The sequence below is a fragment of the Anolis carolinensis genome, chromosome 2 (assembly GCF_035594765.1).
Source record: "Anolis carolinensis isolate JA03-04 chromosome 2, rAnoCar3.1.pri, whole genome shotgun sequence".
NCBI classification, from domain to species: domain Eukaryota; kingdom Metazoa; phylum Chordata; class Lepidosauria; order Squamata; family Dactyloidae; genus Anolis; species Anolis carolinensis.
Genome location: NC_085842.1, coordinates 275,240,129 through 275,249,382, shown reverse-complemented (window position 1 = coordinate 275,249,382; position 9,254 = coordinate 275,240,129). Strand labels below are relative to the sequence as shown.

Sequence of the window (9,254 nt, the reverse complement as noted above, 5' to 3'; positions counted from 1 at the left end):
CAACAGTTGGCAACATTTAATGCCAAGAACATAATAATAAAACAAAAACAGTACATATAATCAATTAAAACTATAAAAATACATCATTAAAATACATTATAACCATTAAAACATTGTTAAATTAGATCCATTTGTCTAAAAACCTCATGTTTCAGCCTTCAATTGGACCATGTTGACATTATTGTATTACTCATTAAAAGCTTGCGCACACAGCCATGTTTTCACATCCTTTGTGAAACCCAGAAGAGTTGAGGCTTGTCAGATATTTGTGGAGAGGGTGTTCCACAGCCAGGGAGCCACCACCGAGAAGGCCCTGTCCCTCGTTCCCACCAGCCATGACATCTCCAGATGACCTTAGGGATCTAGGTGGCTCATATGAGGAGATACGTTCGGATAAGTAAATTGGGCCAGAGCCGTTTAGGGCTTTATAGGTCAAAACCAGCACTTTGAATTGGGCCTGGTAGCATATCGGCAGCCAGTGGAGCTGGCTTAGCAGGGGGGTGGTATGCTCCCTGTATGCTGCCCCAGTTATTAATCTGGCTGCCGCCCGCTGTACTAGTTGGAGCTTCCGGGCCATCTTCAAAGGCAACCCCACATAGAGCGCATTGCAGTAATCCAAACGGAATATAACCAGAGCGTGGACCACTGTGGCCAAGTCAGACCTCCCAAGGAATGGGTGCAGCTGGCGCACAAGTCTGAGTTGTGTGAATGCTCCCCTGGCCACCGCTGAGACCTGGGGCTCCAGGCTCAGCAATGAGTCCAGGAGAACACCCAGACTGCGAACCTGCGTCTTCAGAGGGAGTGCAACCCCATCCAACACAGGCTGTAACTGTCAAGGACAGAACGCCACAAGATCAAAGATAACAGAGTTTATTGGATTTACAGAACTCAAAATGCCCGTAAAAGACAAGGGCTAGGCAACATTAGCCTTAAAAAGCAAAAAGGGGCAAGAAAAACGTTCAAAAGATAAACCGGATTAAACCGGAGTTTAATCCGGGTAAAATCAAAACAGCTTGCTTCAGCCTGGGAATAAACAAAACAGAAGCTGGGGAACAAAGAGTTCAAAAGAATGTAACTAATTGGCAGCAGATGCCTCTCTGCTGCCAGCACTATGTTTTGAGTAACTTAGAAGTCACTCCTCCACACAGCAGGCAAATTCCCAATACAAACACAACAGCCGAGGATTGAAGCAGTAGAGTAGTCCCAGTTCTTTCCGAAGGTCGATAGGCAGAAGCAGACGTTTGTAGTTCACCAAGTCCAGGTAGGAGAATCCGAGCCCGTAGTCAGTTCAGTCCGTAAATCCAGAGCAGCAGATGGCGTCCGTCAAGAAGACGACGGAAGGTCAAAGCTATTGAGATTAAGCAGAGGTTGCACAAACAAAAGCCCACACAATTCCTCCCGCCGTCTGAACCCAAATTCCAAAACAACTTACGTAATCAGCACACGAAACACACCCGTCTTCAGGAAAACGTCCCACACAGATCCCAAGCGTTTGTCCAGATTACCTTGCCCAACGCAATTTGCTATTGCTCCCAAACCCCATTTTATGCCAGTTACAAGTCCTCATCACTATCAGCTGTTCTCCTTAACCCGGGCGTTTCCTCATCACTTTCCTCATCAGAACTGGAACACCTCTGACTACGCCCCACAGCATCCCCAGCTGTGGATCCCGTCCCATCCCTCCAGCTTGTCCATGGGTCTAGTCCTGAAGGTCCCCAATCATCTTCCATCCCATCATTGCCAGTGGCACCCAATTCCTCCCTTACCCGAGTCCAATCCATCTCATCCTCTTCCGAGCTAACCAGCTCTTCCTCCATTCTCTCCGTAAACCCCTCAAAAGACTCTTCGTCAGATGGTTCTGCAAAGATATCTCGCAGCCTCTTTCTTTCTCGCTCCTCGAGAGTATCTGACTCTCGAGGAGTCTTACGCCCACGTCTGCCAGTAGCAGAGCCATGAGGCTCAATCATAACACTAACCCTATTCCCTGTTCAGCCTTACGACTGACCAGGAGGACCTCTGTCTTGTCTGGATTCAATTTCAATTTGTTCGGCCTCATCCAGTCAAACACAGCGGCCAGACACCGGTTCAGGACCTGAACAGCCTCTTTAGTGACAGTTGGGAAGGAGTGACAGAGCTGGACATCATCTGCGTACAGATGACACCTCACCCTGAAACTCCGGATGATCTCTCCCAGTGGCTTCATGTAAATGTTAAACAACATTTTTATTCTATATATATTTCTATCCTGCTCTCTCCCACCCCGAAGGGGACTCAGGGTGGCTTAGTTGGCAATATTCAATGCTGCATATTCAAAACAAATATACAATACATCACATAAGCAATAAAACAGATAAACAATACAACAGGTTTTTTTTCATGTCAGGAGTAACTTGAGAAACTGCAAGTCACTTCTGGTGTGAGAGAATTGGCTGTCTGCAAGGACGTTGCCTAGGGGATGCCCAGATGTTTTGATGTTTTACCATCCTTGTGGGAGTCTTTTCTCATGTCTCTGCATGAGCCGGAGCTGTTAGAGGGAGCTCATCCATGCTCTCCCCGGGCTGGATTCGGATCAGCAACCTTCAGGCCAGTAACCCAACCTTCAAGTCATCAGTCTTGCTAGCACAAGGGTTTAACCCACTGTGCAACAAGGGGCTCCAATAAAACAGATAAAGGTAAAGGTTTCCCCTGACGTTAAGTCCAGTCATGTCTTACTCTGGGGGTTGGTGCTCATCTCCATTTCTAAGCCTAAGAGCCGGCGTTGTCCATAGACACCTCCAAGGTCATGTGGCCGGCATGACTGCATGGAGCGCCGTTATCTTCCCGCCAGAGCGGTATCTATTGATCTACTCACACTGGCATGTTTTTGAACTGCTAGGTTGGCAGAAGCTGGAGCAACAGTGGGCACTCACTCCGCCCCTGGGTTTGAACCTGGGACCTTTCGGGTCTGGTAGTTCAGCAGCTCAGTGCTTTAACACACTTCACCACCGGGGCTCCCGGTAAACAGTTAAAAACTTATAAATACAATAAAACTGTTAAAAACATGACACCGAGTCCTAAAATCATAATTTGTATTGCTGCATCATGCCAATATTACTACTACTACTACTACTACTACTACTACTACTACTAATAATAATAATTATTATTATTATTTCTTACCCACCTCTCCCCACAGCTCGAGGTGGGTCACAGCACAGTTAAAAACACACAAATAGTATATAAACGTTCTAAAAACACACATTAAAATTCAGTTCCATGAACAATACAGATCAAAGCATTTCTGTAAAATACAGATTAATCACATAGGACAGAGACCAATACACAGGACATTTTAAAATTCATGCTTTCAACTGGCTGGGTAGGCGTGCTAGAATGTAGAATCATAGAATAAAAGAGTTGGAAGAGACCTCCAAGGACCATCTAGTCCAACCCCTTCCACGCAGGAAAAGCACAAAATAGCCCAATAAAATGTCCTGCTTTAGATTATAGGAAACCCTGACAACCCCCCCCCCTTTCCCTTCAGAGCCATTGAGTGCCACTCCAAAAGCACAGGTCCACAGGGTGGCCAGAGTCTGAAGAGTGACCCAATGCCTCCCACCTCTCTACGAGAGCCTTGTTACATAACAGTATATTGTTATGAGCCATTCCAATTGTAATAGAAATTATTTTGGGGTTGCTTGGTCTTGAATGGGCTTTTAGGAACCATTCATTTTAGAAATTAATATGTGCTTTCTAGATTATAGCAAAGCCTTTGAATATCATTTGAAATTATGGATGCCTTGAAAACATTGGGAATGCCACACTTAATTGTTCTGACCTACATTTAGCATGAGAGGCTACTTTCAGTAAAAGTATATGGAGAAATAGAATGGTTTTCAATTGGCAAGGGGGTTAGAGAGGACTGCATTTTATAGCACTGCCAGTTTAATATCTCTCTCTCTCTCTCTCTCTCTCTCTCTCTCTCTCTCTCTCTCTCTCTCTCTCTCTCTCTCTCTCTCTCACACACACACACACACACACACACACACACACACACAGACATACACACACACAAAAGGGAAAATTAGACTTGGAGGAAGGGGGTGTGAAAATTGGGGGAAAGAACATTGACAATTTAAGATTTACAGATGATGCTACATTACTAGCTGAGAATATCAAAGACTTGCAACAACTATTGATGAAACCTAAGGAAGAAAATCAGGGTGACAGTTGTATATCAAGAAAACAAAAATAATGAACACAATTGATTTACATAAATTTAAAGTGTGTGATGAATAAATAGTTAAAGCTTTTCTATACCTTGGCTCAACCATCAACCAGTCTATTCCACTATTAAACAGCTCTTATAGTAAAAAAAGCTTTCCCTCATACTTAGGTAGAATTTTTGTTGTTGCCCATTTATCATGTTCTAGTCTTTGGAGCAGCAGAAAACAAGGTTACTCAATCTTCTAAATGACATCCAGGCATATAAAGATAGCTATCATGTCACCTCTCAGATTTCATGTCATGTTGATGTCCAGCTCTCTCAGTCATTCCTCAGAAGGCTTAGTTTCTAGACCTCTGATTATTTTGGTTGATCTCTGCACACCTTTCAGCTTTTCAATATCCTTCCTGAACTTTGGTGTCAGAAGTGGACACAGTATTCCAAATGTGGTGTGACCAGAGCAGAATAGAGTGACATTCCCATTGATCTTGACACTAAACTCCAGTTGATTCAGCCTAGAATCATACTGTATATATTTTTGGCTTCTGCATCACAGGTATCATGTTTAGTTTGTGGTTCACTAAGATTTTTCACATGTAGTGTTTCAATATTCATGCATTTCATTTCCCCCTTCTGGATATAGTACTTTACATTTATCCTTGATGAAATTAATTTTGGTAAAATCATAGAATCATAGCATTGGAAGAGACCTCATGGGCCATCCAGTCCAAACCCCTGCCAAGAAGCAGGAAAATCGCATTCAGAGCACCCTGACAGATGGCTATTCAGCCTCTGTTTAAAAGCCTCCAAAGAAGGAGCCTCCACCACACTCCAGGGCAGAGAGTTCCACTGATGAACAGCTCTCACAGTTAGGAAGTTCTTCCTAATGTTTAGGTGGAATCTCCTTTCCTGTAGTTTGAAGCCATTGTTCTGTGTCCTAGTCTCCAGGGCAGCAGAAAACAAGCTTGCTCCCACTCCCTATGACTTCCCCTCACATATTTATACATGGCTATCATGTCTCCTCTCAGTCTTCTCTTCTGCAGGCTAAACATGCCCAGGTCTTTAAGCCATTCCCCATAGGGCTTGTTCTCCAGACCCTTGATCATTTTAGTTGCCCTCTTCTGGACACATTCCAGCTTATCGACATCCCCCTTAATTGGACACAAAATTGGGCACAGTATTCCAGGTGTGGCAGAATAGAGGGGTAGCATGACTTCCCTGGATCTAGATAATATACTCCTATTTATGGAGGCCAAAATGTCATTGGCTTTTTTAGCTGCTGCATCACATTGTTGGCTCATGTTTAACTTGTCCATGATGACACAAGATCTTTTTCACATGTACTGCTGTTGAGCCAGGCGTCCTCCTTTCTGGATCTTTGCATTTCATTTTTTTTCTGCCTAAGTGGAGTATCTTGCATTTGTCCCTGTTGAACTTCATTTTGTTAGTTTTGGCCCATCTCTGTAATCTGTTAAGATTGTTTTGAATTTTGCTTCTGTCTTCTGGAGTATTAGCTATCCCTCCCAGTTTGGTGTCATCTGCAAACTTGATGATCATGCCTTCTAGCCCTTCATCTAAGTCATTAATAAAGACGTTGAACAGAACCAGACCCAGGATGGAACCCTGTGGCACTCCACTTGTCACTTCTTTCCAATATGAAGAAGCATTGGTGAGCACCTGTTGGGTTCATTAACTTAACCAATTACAGATCCATCTAACTGTAGTTTTGCCTAGCCCACATTTGACAAGTTTGTTTGCCAGACAGTCATGTGAGACATTGTCGAAGGTCTTACTGGTAGTTTTGGTCCAGCTCTCCAATTGTCCAGAGTTTTATTTCCTGTCCTCTGGGGCATTCACTACTCCTAATTTGGTATCATCTGCAAATTTAATAAGCTTTCTATTAGCTGAGCTCTATTTTATTATAATGGAGGATGTGTTCCATTTAGTGCTAAGGAAAGTATTTACTCTTTTATAGTCTAAATGACTACAGTTCCTCTCACTGAAGGTTCTCACAATCATAATTTACTATAATACAACTAAGCAATAGAAAGGCAAAACTTTTTATTAATAGGGTTGCTCTCATCTCTTTTGTCTGTTCTCCATAGGCCACAAAAAAGCTTCCCAGGGTGTTAAAGGAGAAGACCTAATGTACATTTGTTTGTACATTTTGTAAATGAATTCCTCTTTTTGCGAGGCTGCAAAGACACATACTAAAATACTTCAGTGTTTGCCTCAACAGGTGGATGCTATGTTTTTCTTTCTTCCTACCTTTTTGTGGTTTATTAGTGTTCTTCAGTCTCCAAGGATATGTAATTGTGTTTGCCAAGCTGATATGGCTGAAAAAAATAGTTATTCACCTTGCAAAAGAAAAGATGCTTAAATCTGTAACACACAAAACTGGAGCAGTCTTGTTAATACCTATATATAGGTGCATTACTATATATTACTAGTTTAAACAATATGGCTTAGCCATTTATTCATTAAGAAATGACATCTTTTCTGCTGAGGAAATACATATCTCTAAACAGGCTTCCAAGGGGTTAACATCCACTACATATATATAAACATTCATAACTGCCTCTATTGCTACCTTGATGGGCAATATATCTATTTTAGCACAGCCTAGATGTTTATCATGCCAGCAGTATGTATCATAATGTGTGGGCAATTTACCATTTTATCAGTAACGACATATCTTTCCACTTCAGCAGAAGAGTGGTTTTCCCCATCTTTTCATGCTGCCGGCATGCTGCCAGGACAGAGTCCGATGGAGCACATCAAATGATGCAGGGCTACTTCTGGTGGGGCTCCATTGGGTTCTGGGCTGGCAGCGGGCAAGCAGTGTGTTGAGAGGAAGTCCTGAGGAGTTGGGTGACTGCCTGTTTCCTCATTGAAGAAGTCAGGGAGAGCATGGAAATGTCATGGGATGGCAGCCCATGACCCATAATGGTAAGGGGATGAAGTTGGACGTTGCCCCAAAGTTTCCCCCACTATCCCCAGACTTCTGCACCTCCATGTGATGAGGTCTTTAGAGGCTACATTGCGGACAACAGTGAAACTTCCCCTGTTGAAACTGCTATATGAAGAATCTTGGCCAGCATATAACTGTAATTTAAGGCCTCAATGTAGCTATTTGTGAATTAACTTTAAATTCTCAGTGGTGCTGGAGGAATGCTAAATGGTTGAAGTGCAACAGTTGCTCTATGCCTCATGCTGCAGACTGGTATCCTGTTGTGTTTGTTGATATGATTGTCAGGTGGACAAGATGAGAGTGTAATTTGCACTACAAGTCAAAAAATCATAGCTTGTTTTTAAAAAGTAATTGGACACCAACTTTTTCAGTATCATGAGAACCTGGAAAGTTATTTTTAAAAACTGTAACTAACAACGAGGTCCTTGGAACTCTTAACTGTAGCAAATTTTTATTTGTTAAAGTAATGTTCCAAACTCTAGTTCTGTCATGAACTAGAAATGAAGAGCGAAGACCAGTTGTCCATCCAGAATTTTATTCACTGTTCCTACTGGAATCTTGCTTGAATCCAAGCAAATTTTCAGTAATTTTATTATGAATCTGGAAGCAAAGGCTCTCATTTGGAAAAAAAGAGATGATGCTTCCACAATATTGGAAGATTCTACCCCCTCTATTAGAATCTGTCTTGTTGGATGGGATAATTAAGGAGAGTGCTGTGGGATTTTTTTCTGCTTAATAATAATAAATTTATTACCCCCCTTTCCTTGTGAGAGATAAAATGCAGATTAAAATTCACAATTTAAAATTGACCGGTCAGGCCTGGCAGAAGATATGGGTCTGCCAATGTGATCTGAATGCTTGATAATATGTGAGCAGTTCTGTTTGACTTATCTCTTAGCTAAGGCCCCTTCCACATGGCTGTATAAAATCCGCATTGAACTGGATATATAGCAGTGTAGAGTCAAATAATCCAGTTCAAAGCAGATATTGTGGATTATCTGTCTTGATATTCTGAGATATAGGGCTGTGTAGAAGGGTTCTAAGAGAGGTGAGATACAATGTATTTCGAAGTACCAAACCAGCAGAAATATTTGGTACTGTAGTTCAAAAAGTTGCAAAGAGAGAGACACTCTTGGGGAAGAAAGGATGTAGATGCATATCTTGTAAAATACTAACAAGACCTGAAGGGCAAACTAGAACATATTTTAATATAAATATCTATCTATTCAGCAATATGTGAAAGGCCTCATACTCCAATTGCTACTGGATAAGAATCCATATCAATTACAATTTGTTGTCTTGGACTGAATGTACTATCATTTTTATTTTCAGATTCAGCTTTGACTAGCTGTACTATCAAACATTTCTTCAGAGAATCATTTACCATCATGAATGATCATTTAGTTTCAGCTGCTCTGAAGGGTGAAGCATCTATCTCTTCTTTCGGTACTCATGCGTTTCTTCCATTGCCCTTGCGAGAACATGCCTTTTTGGCTGGCCATCAAACACACTAATATATATAAATGAAAAATAACGGAAGTGACTCCAGGCCCAAAGTAAATTTTATTTAAAGCACATATCCTATATGTTTAGAAAGCCAGTGGTTATTGGGCTGGACTAAAATGCAAGGAAACCAGGGTTCAAATCTCTGCTTGTCACTCGGTGGCTACTTGATTACCTTGGGCATGTCACAATCTCTCAGCCTCCCAGGAAGGCAATGGAAAATCCTCTATTAGCAGACCAGGAAAAACCCCATTATGACAATGCCTTAGGATCACTATAAGTTGGAGGTACACATAAACAACACAATAACTATATGTTGAATCAGACTATACCAAATGTCCCCTACAAATGTGATGCAAGTTCATCCAGCTGGTTTGATGAAAGGCTGCAAGAAACAAATTTAATTTTATTTACATAGTCATAGCCAAATTTTTAAAAAGTTTTAAGCTCAGTTTGTTGAGGCACGCCCTTCTTTATACATTAAAAAAATTGGTTGCCCAATTAAAACTTTATTTATTAATTCAAATGAGGTATGAAAACTGCATGGAGGCCAAGGACCAATATTCCTTAGATCAT

General features: G+C 41.7%; 1 long non-coding RNA gene across 1 annotated transcript; it reads right to left on the bottom strand.

Moving 5' to 3' along the window:
* Positions 1-854: 854 nt before the first annotated feature.
* Positions 855-2,342, bottom strand: LOC134296696 (uncharacterized). Its single transcript, XR_010003520.1, has 2 exons — positions 1,433-2,342; positions 855-1,348 (listed from the first exon to the last, which is right to left on the bottom strand). It is a non-coding gene; the product is annotated as an uncharacterized LOC134296696 (long non-coding RNA).
* Positions 2,343-9,254: the final 6,912 nt, after the last annotated feature.